Raw genomic sequence first — 16,599 nt, forward strand, 5'->3', positions numbered from 1 at the left:
AGGACTGGCCTCCAGTCGCTTCGCTTACAACCTGTTTTCTACACAATAGCCAGAGCGGCTCTTTCTAAGACACAGATCGGGTGGTGACACTTGTGCCATTTTAAATCCCCTTGCCATCTGAATGAATAAATGAGAGTATGAGTGAATACATGGGTGAATGCTGATCAATCCAATAAATAATTTTGGGGGAAACAATGACATCAGCGTGAGCAAAGCCCCACACCACCTTGAGAATGATCCGGGGGTTCATGATGGAGACAGGGAGTCCGGCAAAGATGCAGGAGCCCAAGCAAGGGCGCAGGGGATCCCGCGGGGCCAGGCCAGCAGAGGCGACACGGCAGCTGCTGAGAGGGCGGATCCTTGGCCTCCTGCGCGCTCCCGAGAACGGGAACCGCCCGGCCTCGTGGCTGCCCACGGGCACGCGCTCCGGGGCGGCGGCGGCGGCGCTCCTGAGCTGGTCGCCGGGCGGGGAGCGAGCGGGTTTTCCCAGCAAGATCTCCATGTACAGCTACATCTTTAGGGCCGCTCGGGTTAATATATGTCGTCAGAGGCGCCCCACGCCAATCCCGGGGCGGCGGGGGCGGTGCCTCGCGCTCTCCGCAATAAAACTTTTTGATGTTCTGGTCGCTAATTGCCGAGGTCCTCTTCCCGGATTGGCTGCCCCTTCATAACCATAAGATAATTAAAATGAAGGGGGGGCAGGGTTAAAAAAACTTTTTATCAGCCAGAGGTTAATGCAAGTGTTTAACAGATGCTTCACTATTAAAATCCCCCCCCCCCATCTCAAATCTTGAAGAATCTCCAGCCAGGTACAGTATACTCCGCTTTTTTTTTTTTCTTGTTTAAAAATAAAAACGGACCGCTTTTTTGGGTGCTTTTGGAAGTGCTTTGGAGGTAACGAGGCCAGGCAGCCCCTGGAGGTGCGTGTCTGGCCAAAGCAGAGGTGGCGGGTGGCGGGGCGTCCCCACAAAGGGGAGGCTGCGAGCCCGCGGCACCTCCCGGCGGGCGCGGGCTGGGCTGGCCTGGCCGGGCGCTGGTGGCGAACGCCCGGCAGCTGTTCCTCCGCTTACCCACCCAGGGGCCCGCGCCGGGCCGTCCTGGGTCCTCGAGGTTTTGTGGCTGCTTTGGGAGGTCGTGGCTGAGACGCCCGAGATGTAAGCGCTCTCATTTCCCCCTTCTCCAGGAACCCCGGCCTCAACTAAAGCTTTCGGCGATTTCAAAGCTCAGGCACCTCGATTCCCCGAATTTGTGGTGTGGCGGGTATCGGTGTTCCCTGGTTTAACTAGCCTGTTTGGTAAGTAACTGAATATTTTTTATAGCGTGTTCAGAGCTTATTTTCCCGTTTTTATGAACAAACATATAAATATATCTCTGCATTCCTGCCTCTCCCATAAAAGCGGGCATCTGTGGAAAGCAGGTTTAGTTATCGGAGGGGAACCATTAAACACCAGTTTAAGAGGCAGGCCCGGAGGACGGCTCGTGGATGTTTACACTGCTGGCCTCGGTGATCTTGAACGCATTATAACGGAAAATGGATCTCCACTGGTAAGTCACTGGGCCGCAGGGCACCAGGGCTAAGGCGCCCGCGCGGCGTGAGCGTCTGAGGAGCCTCGCAAGAGATTGCGGGTGGGGGTGGACTTTGGCAGGAGCTGGAATTGCCCCCAGGGCCTGGCCAAGAGCTGCACGGAGAAGCCTGGTGTGTAGATGAAGATTCGATCGGTTGGAGTTCGGTCTGGAAACCGGTGTCAACAGCAGCCCGCGGGCTGTAAATTAGAGAGAGCCGGAGGCTGACTGTTCAGAAGCGGTCTGGTCCATGATCTGCCTGGGACCTGACGCTGGGCCTGGCCAAAGTCGACCAGGGGAGCCCCCACACTGCACCTTGGGCGAGTCCTTTGGAGACAGCTTCATGCCCCAGGCTGCAAGCAAAGGGAGCCTCAACCCCAGGACTTGGGGAGGACAGACATTTCCTTTCTACTGGGCACTTGGGGGGCGGAGGCTGTGGTGGATGTGATTTGGGGATGAAAGGCCAGGTCAGATGCAGTGGATGGTGCATTTGGAGGTGCCTAACGGCCTTGCCTCCTCCAGGGGCTGGGCTGGGAGTCCTACCAGCCTTTTTTCCCCAGAACCTGGGGGCAGCAGCTTGAGAGTCTCTTTTAGGAGTGCAGCAGCTAGACAGATAGGAGAGAGGAAGAGCTCAGAGAGGCTGTAGAAACCCAGGCAGGGCCCATTCCCTGCCCCATCCCAGAGCCTGACTTCCCTGGACCTCCCCAGCAGGGCCTAAATGCAGAGACGCAGTGGCTGGGGAGTGGCTGAAGCCAGATGTCTCTGGAAGGTAAGTACCAGGATTTTGCATTTGGGCTTAGCACAAAGCAGTCACCTAGAGCTTCCAACCCTCAACTTGGGTGGGTCTGCAGTTTTGAGTACAAGGAGAGTCTTTTTAAGACCTTGTTCTTCAAAGGAAGAATATAGGTAGTGCAGTCAGCTTGTGTTTACATTTTCACTGGGGAGGCAAACCCTGAATGTGTAAATACTGGTAGTTCAATCCTCTGACATTTGATACAGTTCAAAAAAAAAAAAAAGTCTGTTTACAAAATCACATCTAGGCCTTGGGAGCAGATAGACAAAGTAAGATGGTTGCACCCAGGCTGGGAGTAGATAAAAATTCAGGGAATGTAGTTGGTAGGTTGCTTTCAGCTCCAGAGGCTTTAGGCATTGAGAGCAGAGGGCTGAATTGGGGAGTGTGATGATCTGTCCACCAGGACTGGCCTCAGTAGTGAAGACTTCAGAACTTGCCTCTTCTATCCTTTCTCCTGCCTTTTCCTCTGAAATAAGCATCAAAAAGTGGGTGCTTCTGTTCATGGTGCCAGATTGCACGGTAAGTTATAAAAGAGATGGACAAGATGGTACCAGAAAAGGCCAAAAAAGATGTTAGGCTGAACATCAGTCTCAGCTGACAGTGCCATTATGCGTTTGTTCATGCAGCTTAAGGGACTAAGGTCAGGAATCCCGGAAAGCCCAACCCGAGGCTCAGCCTCAGGTAGACTAGAGACAGCAAATGGGGGGTTGGGTGGGTGGGTAAGAGGCTCTGGTGTCCTTCAGTGCAGTTACTGCCTCAGAGAGGCCAGCTGGGCTGGGAGCCTCCTTGGAACAGCACCAAAGGCAGCTACTCTTTTCTCTTCACGTTCTCTTTGGCACCTTTTGCTCCTGGGCTGGCAGGGGGCTGGGTTAGCCTGCTGCTTTGGGAAGCTGAAGCAAAGAGGCCTTGTCAAGTTTGCTTCCAGTTTGGCGGTCTGCGCCTTCTGAGCATGGTGGTGCGGGTGGGGGTGATGGCAGTGGTAGTGCTGGAGGAGAAATGGTCATGAAAGGGGGCTAAGCTGTTGGGACCCACCCTGGGCTGTGCTCACTGCATCAGTCTTCCCAAAGGGCACATGTTCCAAACACTCCAAGAGCCCCAGTAGCTAAGATTTGGCTCCGGGAGCCCAAGGGAGCAATCTTGGCGTGGGTTTGCTTCCCAAACGCCCTTTTCTGAGGCCAGGGGCCTCGCTGCTCACAGTCTTCCCCAGGCTGGCAAGGGAGCAGCCAACTTGGGGGAATGTTTGTGATTCTGTCCAAGGTCTTTGTTGGATGTTGTACCTACGGGTAGCCTTTGGCCACTGCGTCTCTTCCAGCTAGGCAGACAGAACCGGCTTCCAAGAATTTTCTGGTGTCTATGTCTCCAATCGCTCTTCCTTCATGCCCACCCCTTCCCCTGGAAAAGGTTCAAGGAGCCCAGGAGAGACAGAACAAAATGACAAACATTTTGGTCTTTGGGGGATATTATTTTAAAAATCAATCTGGATTCAACTAAATATATATGACTAACCTTGTTTTTAGGGAAATGCAGATCTTTCTGGGAGCTATTTATTATTACAGAGGTAAGGGCAGTTTGTATCTTGCATTTTGCTCATGAGAACTCAAAATAAACTGGGCCTGAGAAGAAGCAGGACAGAGGGCTGTAAGAACATATTTTATGTTTACGGGAATTATGGCTCAGTTCCCCCATCATCTTTTCAAATCCTGTCTTACCTTACTTTCCTTAAAAAACATACAAGGATAGACCGAGCAATGCCCTAACTATCTACAGTGCTTTACTGTCATCTGAGTCTGAGGCTATAAGAAGAGTCCCAGAAAGAATATCAGGCCCAGAAGCTAGTGGAGGAAGCATTAGCCCCCCCAAGAGTGGCACCCAGCAACACCAGCTCCAGGGAAGGGGCTGCTGTGACACCTTGCTGGCTCTGCCTTCCTGTCTGCCTGGGGGGGGGGGGGTGATCCCAGCACCCATAAGACACAAGGAACAAAGCCTCATAGGTCTGGTGGCGGCCAGAGTTTCCATCTAGCTGGCTTGTTGTACCTCCTCCCTTTCTTGTTTTCCTTTTGGAGAATAATTGTCTACAGCCATGGCAAGGAACTGTGGCTCCAGAAAGGTGGTATTGCTCACAGAACACGTCTCCAAAGTCTGCTTTGCACCGGACTTTCATGTCTGGTTCCAAAATGAAGGGGAGGAAAATCTGCCTTGCGAACGGAGGTTTTATTTCTTCTGTGCATTTTCCTTTTGGATCTGGGGGAGGGGTGGGGTCTTTGATGAGTGAGGGCTCTTTCCTTCCCTGCCCTGCACAGAGCAGATCTGTGCAGATGGGGGCAGGGGGCCTTCCAGCTGCAGCGCTGACTGCAGCCTCTGGTCCTCAGGGCTCCAGCCCAGTTTGGATTAGGTAGCGTTTAAGCCATGGAGAAAATCAGGACTTGCTGGTGTCTGAAAATATACTCCCCCCAGAAAGCAACCCCCTCCCCATAGTTTGTCCTTTTCTCTCTTCTTCCCCTCCTCCCCTTTCCCCCTTTCTCTTCCCTCCTTCAAATCCTATTTTACCTTACAAACATACTAGGACAGACCGAGCAATCCCCTAAGTATCGACAATGCTCTCACTGTCATCTGAGTCTGAGGCTATAATAAGACTCCCAGAAAGAATATCAAGCCCAGAAGGTAGTAGAAGAAGCATTTGCCTTCCAGCAATGCTTGAACTTATAAGGTTTTTGATGTCATTGAACTTGAAACTGGTGAAGAATAAGCTGCTCATTCATCGCTAAGTCCTTAAGAAAAATCTCTAAAACAATCAAGATATAATTGAGATACCATGTTGTACAGTTTAAGGTGTACAATGTTTAAGAAAGTCTTAATATTCAGTAACACAGACAGTGGGGACTGGTATCTTCTCCCAATCATCAATCACCTAATCTCCATATTAACTGGCAGGTATGCTACTTTTCTGACTCTTGCTGATAAGGAGAACTAGCTACTTTGCCAGTATGAAAGTCAGTCTGTGAAGCTGAAAGTCATCATTCTCAGTAAAGGGGCAAAGCTAGGACCTCATTAGGGGCAGCAGGACCAGCACGCGGGACGTGTTTTAATGTTGTGATACTAGGACTAGGAACCGCTGAAAGTCTGATCTTCTTGCCTTTGTTAAATGCAGATAGAATTGATAGCAAAGGCCGCAGAAGGAAAAACCTCCCAGAGGATTTGCAGGCACTACGCATCTGCTTTCTTGGTTCAAGCAAGTCACATACACAGAAGCAGTGTTTTCTTCTAAACCGGGAGGAAAACATTCAGATGAGGAAGTAATTGTAATGTGCACATGCGCTGTGAGGCAGCAGCAACAGTTCGCCCAGCCTGCGATACAATCTAGACTCAGAATAAAATACAAAAAGCAAATGGCACTTTGGCGGTGGGGCTGGTGACAAGCCATTTGCGTGACTGAAGGGCTTGCTTGGGACCTGGGACTCGTGGTAGGGAACTGCTGAGTTGCCTGCGTTCCTGGGAAATCCTTCCAGAACTGCCTTTACAAATTCACATAGATGGATTTCTTTAGCCCTGGCCATTTCTTCCAAACCTTTTCTATTTTCTGCTAAGGTCTTTGCTTCTAGACAAGGGACTTGAGCCAAGATGGTTAGGTTTCAGGTTAACAAAAAGAAACACTTTTATTGTCAATATTAATGGCAAACCTCGATTTTTACAAGGCTTGGGTTTAGCAGCACTAGCAGATCAAAAGCAGCTTGGCTTGATTTCTCAATATTCTCTGGAGCTTAGACAATTAACTGCAATTTTGCTCCTAACGAAACAACACAAAAAACTTCATTGCAGAAACCTTAAAGTTAGTCCTTCAGCAGAGGTCTTTACTTGTGTACAACAGGTCAGGATCTGAATGCTAGTTGAATTTTGAAGGAAATATTCTTCAGAAAATGTTTTGAGCAGAGTATTTCCTCTGCACCGCCACAAGCCTCTTTCGGCGTGTGCATTCCATGCTGGCCTTTCTGGCCGGGTAAGGATCCGGCAGACTGAGGTCTCCCTGGTAATTTGGGTACACCGAGTCTCCAGTTAATGATAGATAATCAGCTTTTGGGTCATTCGGTCATTCTCTTATTACAAACCCCTCCTGCACTCTCTGATCTCCTTTCAAACTAAATTTCACACAAACAAATAAAGCAAGACAGGGACAAGTCCTTAAAAAAAAAAAAAGAAGGAGAAATATTAGAAACTCCTGATACAGAACTCTAAACAAGGAAAGGCCAGCTAAAAGAAGATAGGAAAGAACATCTTATCAAAATGAACATGTTGTGTACAAAACATTAAAAGAAAAGGCTCTGGTTTCTGTTAAAGTGACAGAAAATTAAAATAAAAATAATTGCAGGCACAAAAGTTATAATATAAACAGAGAAGGCAGGATACATGCTGGAAGTGCGCACAGAAGGCTAATTTGTTGTTGCAGATTGTGCTTCTGCGCTAGGTTGGAGAGCCGCTACTTTGTGCTGGTCTCCAGAAGAGAATGGTTTTCTTTTGAATACTTGTGTGAGTTCCCACTTAAGTCAACATAGGCCAAAACCTCGAGGAACAAAACGTGGGTTGCATGTTCTGCTTGCAAGGCATTCGACTTCAAACGGAGGATTTGGTTGCATACAAAAAAAAAAAAAAAAAAAAAAAGAGGATTCCTTCCTTTCAGAACACATTTGGAGTCTTCACTGCATTGGTGTGACTGATGCTTTTCTTGTTTTGCTCACAGAAGGCACAGATCATTCTAGGGCATGTAAAATGGAAACCAGTGCTCCCCTCCTCCATGGGGGTCTTTATTTCCCAGGTCTACTTCTGCCTGTGACTCCAGAAAGACAAACTTCAGAATGGCCCAGGTACACCCAAGAGCGCGTGGCTGTAACAGGAGCCCTGCCACAGTGCTCCTCTGCCATCTCCTACCCTCCTCCCAGGCAGCTCAGAATGGCCCCGGGGTTCCGGGCTCCAGAAATAGTCCAAGTCTCTTGCTGGTGTTGTCCCAAAGCCCTGAGACTTCAGTGTCAGAGGGACTGAACTTTGGTTCAGGATGTGATTAACTCCTGGTTCCCTGAGAGGACCAGTTGGAAGATGGTAGCAGGTGGTAAAAGTGTCCCCACCCCACACAGTTCCCCAATATGGATCTGGCACCCCTTGACTTGCCAGTGGAAATTCACCCATCCTCTCTCTCAAGTTAAGGAATACACACTTTGATTTTTTGTAGGTCCAGCTTAAGTGCCACCTCCTCCAGGAAGCCTTTCCTGATTTCGCTTCCTCTCTGCTTCTCCTCCAAATCTTCCTTATTCTCAGTCCCTTTCTGGGGCTCCTTTACACAGTTTCTGGTAGCTACCTGAACTTCTGCTGTGGCTCCTAGAGAGCCCATGCATGCATTGCACCCATAGGTGCCTACCACCCTGTGGAGAAGGGACAGCTTAGAGAAGGCAGACCAGTTCCTTCCCTCAAATCTCCATGAATTGATTATCTTTATTTTGAAAGCAACGGCAGCTCCAGGAGGAGCTGGACGGCAGCTCCAGGAGGAGCTGGACTTCATCTCCAGTTCCCCAGAAGGCCTCAGGCCGCTCCCTGGCACAGTGGCCGGTCCGCGTTAGCCCACGCTGGCCTAGCGTGGGAGCCACAGCCTGGGCCTGGCTCGCGGGTGTCTCCTCCCGGCATCCCGGGATCTCGAGGCACAGCTAGTTACGGCGAGGCTTGGCTTGGCACGGATTGGCTGCGTGACCTCGCCAACCTTAGTTTTGCCCTCTGAACAATGGGGTAACAATGAATGGACCTTGAGGGTGCGCAAGGAAGATGCAATGAAACCAGGGTCCACGCGACAGCGAGACGCCTTGACAAGCAGGCTGCGCTCATTGAGCGTTTGTGGGCGTCCTCTCCACTCTGGCTTGGGTTTCCTGGCCACCCCTCCATCACAGGAGGACGCAGCCCAGCGGAGGGTGCCACTTCCTCGGGGCGAGCCCCTCAGGGCCGCTGCCTTCCCGAGCAGCGCCCCCACCCCCTCCCTCGCCCGTCGGGTCGCCTCGGCGAGCTCCCTAGGCGGGTGCCCAGCCGCGCCTTCGCGGGGATCTCGAGCGCCGAAGGTGCGGGGTGGGGGGGGGAATGAGATGCGGGACGGCGGCTGCGACAGGCCAGGTTGGGGGCCGGGGTGCGGCCGGGCAGTCACCCCGGATTTCAGCTGCCGGATGCTCCCAAATTCCAACGTGGAATTGAACTGTTTTGACCCCCACCCTCCTCTGGGTCGGTTCCTGCCACCCAGGAGGCCGCTTCCCGCTCAGGCAGAAGGAGGTCGCCGCTCCCAGCGGGAGGGACCCCCAGGTAGACTCGGAGGACTTTTCGCCCGAGGCGGGCAGGAAGGGGTTAACCGCGCCCCGCCCCCGCCGCCCCCCACCCGCGCGCCCCCGGCGCGGGGCGAAGGCCGCTGCTTCCCTCCTGAGGTCTCATTAGGGAAACCCTCACCGCTATTTTCAACATTTCCTCAATCAAGTGCCTTTAAATAGAGCTGCACAAACAAATTGGCGGCAAAAGCGTAGATCTTGTCACGATTGAGACCAATCCAATATTTCAGCCTTGTTTGCTTTGCAATTACGGGTTGGCTTGTGGCTGCGGTGCCACCGCGGCCGATCTGCAGCCGCCCGCTGCTCGCCGGCAGCCCCGGCGGGTGGAGGCAGCGACCCGCAAGAGCCCTGCAGAAAGCCGAGGGGGTGGCGCCGGCGTGGGGGGCGCGGGCGGCCCCCAACCCTCGTGGCGCTGGGCGCACGCACGCCGCGGATGCAGCCGCAGTCACCGTGCGGCCACTCTCGGGCCAACCCACGCGGCGCCCTGCCCAGATCCCTTCGCCCCTCTTCCTCGGGCCGCTCACGTCCACCCATCCCCTTCACTTTATTTTTTAAAGAAGTATTTGTGAGCAGTTACCCTGCTAGCATGACTTGTGATGTTTTTCCATAGCTGCTGCGTCTCATTTGACTTGTTGGTAAAAGTCGCTTTAAATCTGTGCAGAGAGACTGAAGCCCCAAACCCTTGTGGGGCGCTCCTCAGGCGCTGGCACCCCCAGTCCTGGTTCACTCCTGGCGGGGCGGCTCCTGCAGTGAACCCGCCGCCTCTGGGTGCAGCGCTCACCCGCGCAGGCCAGGCCGCGAGTGTGTCAGCGGAACGGTAGTTAACTCAAATCAGGTCCTAAGCCTTATATTTCACAGACAATTAAATCTTGGCTGCTGTTTAACAAAATTGTAATATTTACTCTCTGCTTTGCACTGAGGAGCGCTTTTAAAGTCAAAAACAAATACTCCATTTCAAAAGGAAAATATGATAATAAATCTCTTTTTATGGATTCTCTCTGCACAAGTGGAAACAACGTGATTTAAATCCTCAACACCCCCACCCCCCTTCAGGCACATTTGAAGTTACACAGATACGGTCTTTTAACGTAGTCTCCAGTCTCCGTGTCGGGGGTGGGGAAGGCACCTGCCTTTAGTACTTTCAATTTAGTTTCCAAGATCTCACACCGCCCTGACGCACAGTGCTGAATGCAACAAAGGGTTAGTCTGCTTTTACATGGATTCGAGAAAGGTTGGCATGATTTGGGTAATGATTTTAAGATTTCTGATTACTTATAAGGTGAAGGCTTAAGATTTAACTTTCAAGTCAATGTCTGAAGGAGGCAGGCGAATGGGGGCAGAGAATAGTTTTATGAGACACCTGTGTTTCTCTCTTATTTAAAAATACAATGCATTAGTGATGGGCCTACAATGGTTTAGCTGGTGCTCATAAAATGAGTTCATAGCCATTCTGGCCAATTAGCAAACTCTTCTACACTTGAACGTTTTTTTTTGGTTTATAATCCCACCTGGGTTTTATCTCCACTCCGGGTTACTCTCCTATCATAATATTTTGATTCTCAATTTTACATCAAGAAACTCTTAGAAATGATGGCTTTGTAAAATTGTGTGATGATAAAGTCACAGGACAATATTTCAAATCCATTAGTTATTTCTATCCATGAATCTCTCTCATGCAGTTTTTTTCAAGCTGATTGCTTTAGTGTTTCAAGAAATAGGAAGCAGTAGCTAGGAGGAATACCATTTCATAAGAATTCTCTCTTCAGTCAAAAATTGGTCTGGTGTATTGTTCAGTGTGCAAATTATAATATTACTTTCATGTGTGTTAATCTGTCTATTATTGAAACTGCTAGAGGGTCTTAACTGTTAACATGTTTTACCACATCACTTTCAAATGGGTGATCTCAGATAATTACAAAGATTTTGATGTTAATCCCATGTTAAGTGAACAACTATGGGAACAACCTTAAAAGCAGTAGTATTCTTATATAAATGCCAACAAACAGTTGAAGTGGGAACATGATTGCTTTCTATCCGACATTATCCTATTTCTTTTAAAAATCAGAGCAGTTTTCAGCTACCTTTTAACAGAATTATATTATCAGTGTGGCATTTTGCAATGCCCAGAAGCCACAGCAATTTTTGTACTGACAGATACATATTTTTCTACATTGTTTTTCATTAGTCTCTTTGCAAACTCACTAAAGTAGAATAATATACAAACACACCAAAAAGTGGAGGACAATTATTAGGTTCTACACATTTATTTAGGTAAGCCAGTGTTATTAAAATTAAAAACATGTGCCTGGCACATAAATGTTTCTTTAAGAATTCTTTTTTTGGATGCACAGTTATTTTTTAAACCAACTCAGATTTTCAAGTACTGATTTCCCCCTTAAAACAGGCTTTGCATTGTTTTAAACAGTAGCTCCTGGAACAATACTGCCCTTAGTATTTTAGACTTCCAAACAACAATTGGAATTGGATAAATGCTTTCAGCTGGGAGCACTTCCCTAATACCTTTGTAGGTAATAGGATTCCCTATTTGTGTGAGGCAACTAGTGGACACTACACTGAAGTACCCTGTGCAGAATCTGCCAGAAAATGGAGATTTTCTGTGAGACTGTTTGTGGTCTGTCTAAAAAAGTTATGCTAAAATATGAAACCAAGAAAATGAGTGAGTGTTAACTATAGTTATGAAATGCTGGCTTAAAGAGGGATGCAAACAAAAATAAGGTGAGGAAAACAGAAACAAATCTGAAAAAGAGTTTCCCTTCCATGGGACCTGGCTCTTTGGGAACAGGAGCGTCCTGATTGGGACCTCATAACCAAAGAGGTTGTTAATAGATTGAGTTTTTGTTTCCTCCAAGCCAGTGATTTTTAAAATCGAATTTTCCTCCTGTGGATGAAGAAGCCCAATCAAAGAAATGCATGCAAATTCTTAGAAATGGGGAAACTCCTAGCTACTTTGATTTTTAATATTGTGTTAAAATTTAAGTACCTTTAACCCACAATACCTTTTTTTTTAAATTAAATGCATGTTGAAACAATTGGTGTCAAAGCATCCATTTTTTTCAAACTGGTGTTAAACCAGAAAAATAAGGCTGGAATGTGAGATGATTTCTGTAAACTCCAACTTCCTGAGAAAAAAGTGAAATAAAACTTTTCAGGAAGAAATAGGCAGCTTTAGCTAATATTAATCTGAGATAAATAAAGCAAGAAATGGTCGCTTTATATTCCTAGTAATCCTCCTTCTCCAAACATTGTTAAGTGAGAGTTAAGTAAGGGTGATGTCAGCAATAAAGCTACAGAATCTAATCAAATGATTACCGCTTTACTATAAAATCTAAAGTATAGGTAGGCTGTGCAGCGCTTCGTTGTTCGAATGCTCATTTTTTATATTTCAGATAGAGTGATATTTAATGAAGTGTTTATAAATAAATATGATGGGTTGTCAAAGATAACAGTCGCGGTAACAAGGTGGCATTTGAGTCTGTGGGGGTGGGCTGACTTTGTAAATCATAGTGCTCATAAAAATCACAACTGAGGTATTTGAAATGAGGACGTCTGACCTCAGAAACTCAAGAGTCCTCAGCAGCCCAGGCAGCGGCGGCACACCATCATGTTCGGGAACTTGCCCTTGAAGAATTTCTGTGTTGACATAGCTAACCCCCCCCCCCCATTTCCCTTTGCTGTATTTATTCAAAGGTCATAGAATTAATAATGGCCACAACACACTGGACTTTTCTTTCCTTACAACACTTGACATCACATGGTATTAAGAAATCTGCATTACTGATTGAAAAATTCACCAAGTACCTGTATTTCATTCTCATTGTTAACTGAACATACGGAAATAAAGGTATCAAATACCACTGAATTTTTCTCATTGCCTCAGCTAGTAGTAACTTTAATTTAATCCTCAAATGTATGAGTAAATAATATACCATGTACATTTTATTGTATTATTGTTTATGCCCTGCTTCGTGTCAGAAAGAACTTCAAGCAACTTTTCAAAGAATTGGTCAAATTTTCAAGACCTTTTTGCAAAAACAATTCCTGTAAATATAGATGTCATTTATTTTGATGTTTATTACAAGAGCAATGATATGTTCTAGTAAACAGTTGATTCCAAAATGAAACAAAATAGCATTTAGAATGAGATACATTTAAAAATTATTTTTGAATGTGTTGTAAAGACAATAATGATACATAGAAATAAAAGTGCCATGTATATAAAGCTCATAGCATAGTGGTTAATAGCAAGGTCTCTGGAATCCCAGACACAATTTTAAATCTTGTCTATGACTCTTATCAACATGCAGTCTTGGAAAATTATGTAAGCGTTCAGCACTCCAGTTACTACATTTACAAATGGTGGATAATGAGGGTGTCAGGATGGACTTTTGGGGACATGGTTCCCACAAGACCCTCTATGAGGGTCTGGCAGAATAAGTTAGCTCTGCTCTTTGACTTAGCTCTACAAGTTCAAGGGTGGCATGCTACAGTTACCTTCCTGGAGGTCTCTGAGTGGGGGTGGGGTTGCTGACAGCCCAAGGGGTTTGAGGAGGTTTATAGGAGGAGCCTGCTTTGGCTCCAGCCCTCAGGGTTGACCAGGTGAAGGCAGAGACTCCCTTAGAACTCTAGAAAGCTACAGGGAGAAGTCCTCCCTAGAGCAATTCTTCAGACAGAGGAAAGCCAGTTTCACGACATCTTTTCTGTGCACAATGTGATCTGTTTATCTCAAAGACCTAAGAGAACACAGTGCTCTCAGTCAAGGTCTTCATTGCTTTACCTGCATGTCCTAACAGCAAATCATGATTTTTAACTACATCTTGTTTCAAATTATCACACTGCTTTACTGATATATTATGGATATTATAGATGTATGCAAAATAAATTTTTAAAAAGGAAAGATAAAGAAGGAATACAAATTTACATATTTTGAAATGAACGTTCTCAGCAGTGGATACAAATCTACATTTTAAATAGTCTTGATAATGAAAATACTTCTTGCTTGACTTACTGTTCTATTCATATTGTTGGTGTTTTTGCCTTGTTTAGTGACTGGATAAAGCTCTTGACTAGGAGGAGAAGGATTGCCCATTTCATAATTTTTCTTATTGATGGCTACATATTCTTTATTTTTTAAAAGGATTTATTAATTTGTGCATACAAGAACTGGGGTACAGACAGAAGTAGGGGGAGTGAGAGGATTCACCAGAGACAGAGTGGGGAGAAGAACAGGCAGATCGACTGAAATACACTGCTGAGGGGAGCAGCGGGCGGGTCAGGAGGGGTCTGCTGCGCCATGTGGGTCAGCTCCCTGGTGGGGGATCGAACTTGTGCTGCAGTGGCCATGGACAGCTTTCTAGTGCTGCATCTCACCCCTTTTGCCACCAGGGAGGCCTGATGGCTATATATTCTTTGGATTATCTTCAATCTAATGTTCTTGGCAGAAGTCTTTTTAAACTTTTTGTCCATTTGGCAAAGGCTAGTTTAGGGAAAACTGGATTATATAATCTGTCTGCACCATACTGGGCCAGACAAACCATAACACATCTCAGCCATATGAGCGTGGGAGGCACTTCTGTTAATCCCTGAGTGTGCCTGTCTAAGGCCAAGTGAGCTCATTTCTGAGGTAAGCTCATTTCTGAGGTTTGAACTCTTAGCAAGATAGATTTTTTTACTGTAATAGTTTATTTTTACATCATTTGGTGACTTTTTCCATCTCAGGTGTAATCCCCGTGGGCTTCCCATCACCAAATCTCCCTGTGCCATCACCATAGTCCAGTGCACTTCCCTCCACCACGTTTTGATCCCATTCCCCACCCCACCCTCATAAAATGTCTCTGGCATATAGTTGTTCACTATTATTATTTTCTCTCCTGGTCCGTTATACTCCTGCTATGAATGAAACCATCTGGTATTTTCCCTTTTCTTTCTGGCTTATTTCACTAAGCATGATCCCTTCCAGCTCCATCCATGTTGCTGCAAAAGGCATGTGTTTATCTTTTTTGATTACTGAGTAATATTCCATGGTGTATATGTACACATCTTTTTAATCCAGTCATCCACTTTTGGGCATTTGGGTTGATTTCATGTCTTTAGGAAGAGAATTTTTAATGTGGTCTTGTACCCTACTCCTTGAGAGTGCACTATCTTAGAATCAAGTCTGTGCAGAACTGAGACCACTAAGCAGGGAAGAAAAGCTGGGGAACACCAAGGGGAGGGTTATGGTGGGAGACTGTGGATGTTGTGGTGATGAGTGTGGGAACAGCTGAAGATGTGAACCCTCACTCTCAAATCATATACAGTGTTGTCACCTCAATAAAAAAAACTTATACAATTATAAAACAAGAACTATAAAGACATGGAGGAAATCCTTCATATGACTGAATGAAAATAGCCAATATTTAATGGCTACAGATTCTATGATTTCAACATTCTAGAAAAGACAAAACTAGGAAGTAAAATGATGAGTGAATGACAGGGTGTGGGGGGCAGGTGAATGAATAGATCGAGTGCAGAGGATGTTTAGGGTCTGTTTGATGCTATGGTGGAGGGTCCGACCCATAGACTGGACAATACCAAGAGAGAAGCCTCAAGCAAACTACAGGCTTTGGGGGATTATGGCATTTAGTGTGGGTTCAGCAGTTCTAAGAAATGTACCGTTCTGGGGAATAATTATTAGAATAGATGAGGATCACATGGGGTGGTGTGCGGGAATGGGGAGACTGTGCATGTGATTCCTGGTATTTTTCTCCCTGAGTGTCCCATCAGTAGAAAGAATGAGACCCTTAGGTGAGTGGGTTTTGCTTTCTAATACTTGCCACACAGTTCTGTCGTTTCCCGTGACTTACGTGCTTCATTCACGTGAACTCAGCATCTCTGTAAGGCAGGGAAAGCATGTCTGAATCTGGCCATTCTGAAAATGAGAGAGAACAACCACAATAATTGCTGATTATTGTGGTTGGTAGGTGACAGAGCTGGCCTTGAACTTGCTCTATGAAAGCAGAATCCTTTTGTTTCTGACCCTCATCTTAATGACTTTTAAAGCAACATTCATATTCATCTGAAGTGAAAGGAGGCAGAGCTACGTAAGACAGAAAGAAGCCACGGTTTCGAGCGGTGTTGGAAATGAATTAAGAGGAAGCATGTGCATTAGAATAGATGAGGATCACATGGGTAGTGTGCAGGAAAGGAATTAGCATTTATTGGACACTTTATCATATATTTTCCACACATTATTGTAGTTCAATATAGTTCTCTTGGATGGGTAGATTTTGCATATGAGAAAATTGAAGTTCAGAGATGTTATTTGTCTAAAGTGCACAACTTTTCAGTTGTGGAGCATAAATCAAAGTGCATTGACATTAAAACATTTTTTCTTTAGCCTCCAGTGATGTTAAAGAACATGGTATATTAAATTTGAAAGCCTTGTTGCCAATTTTGTCTCATATTAAGGTTTGGCTTTGGATAAAAATCAATCAAATGATTTTGAGGAGGTAGAGAAACTGGATCACTTATATACTGCTGGTAGGAATGTAAACTGGTGCAGTCAGTCTGGATGATGGTTTCTTTCAAAGGAAGCATACAAACATGAAGACTTAGCTTCACATAGAAACTTGTGCATGAATGTTAATAGCAATTTAATTCACAATAGCCTGATCTGGAAACAACTCAGAGGTCCTTTAATGAGAAACAGTGTGTTAAGCACATACCATTGTGATAGTACATCTGCATCATGGAGTATTACTCAGCTGTAAGAAGGAAGATATTATTGACCAGCACAACAGCTTGTATGAATCTCCAAAGAATTGTGCAAAGTGAAAAAAGTCAACTCCAAGAGGTTACATACTGGATGTTTCTATTTACATAACTCTTGCAATGATAGTT

The sequence above is a fragment of the Condylura cristata genome, unplaced genomic scaffold (assembly GCF_000260355.1).
Source record: "Condylura cristata isolate star-nosed mole 26May11 unplaced genomic scaffold, ConCri1.0 scaffold00014, whole genome shotgun sequence".
Classification (NCBI taxonomy): Eukaryota; Metazoa; Chordata; class Mammalia; order Eulipotyphla; family Talpidae; genus Condylura; species Condylura cristata.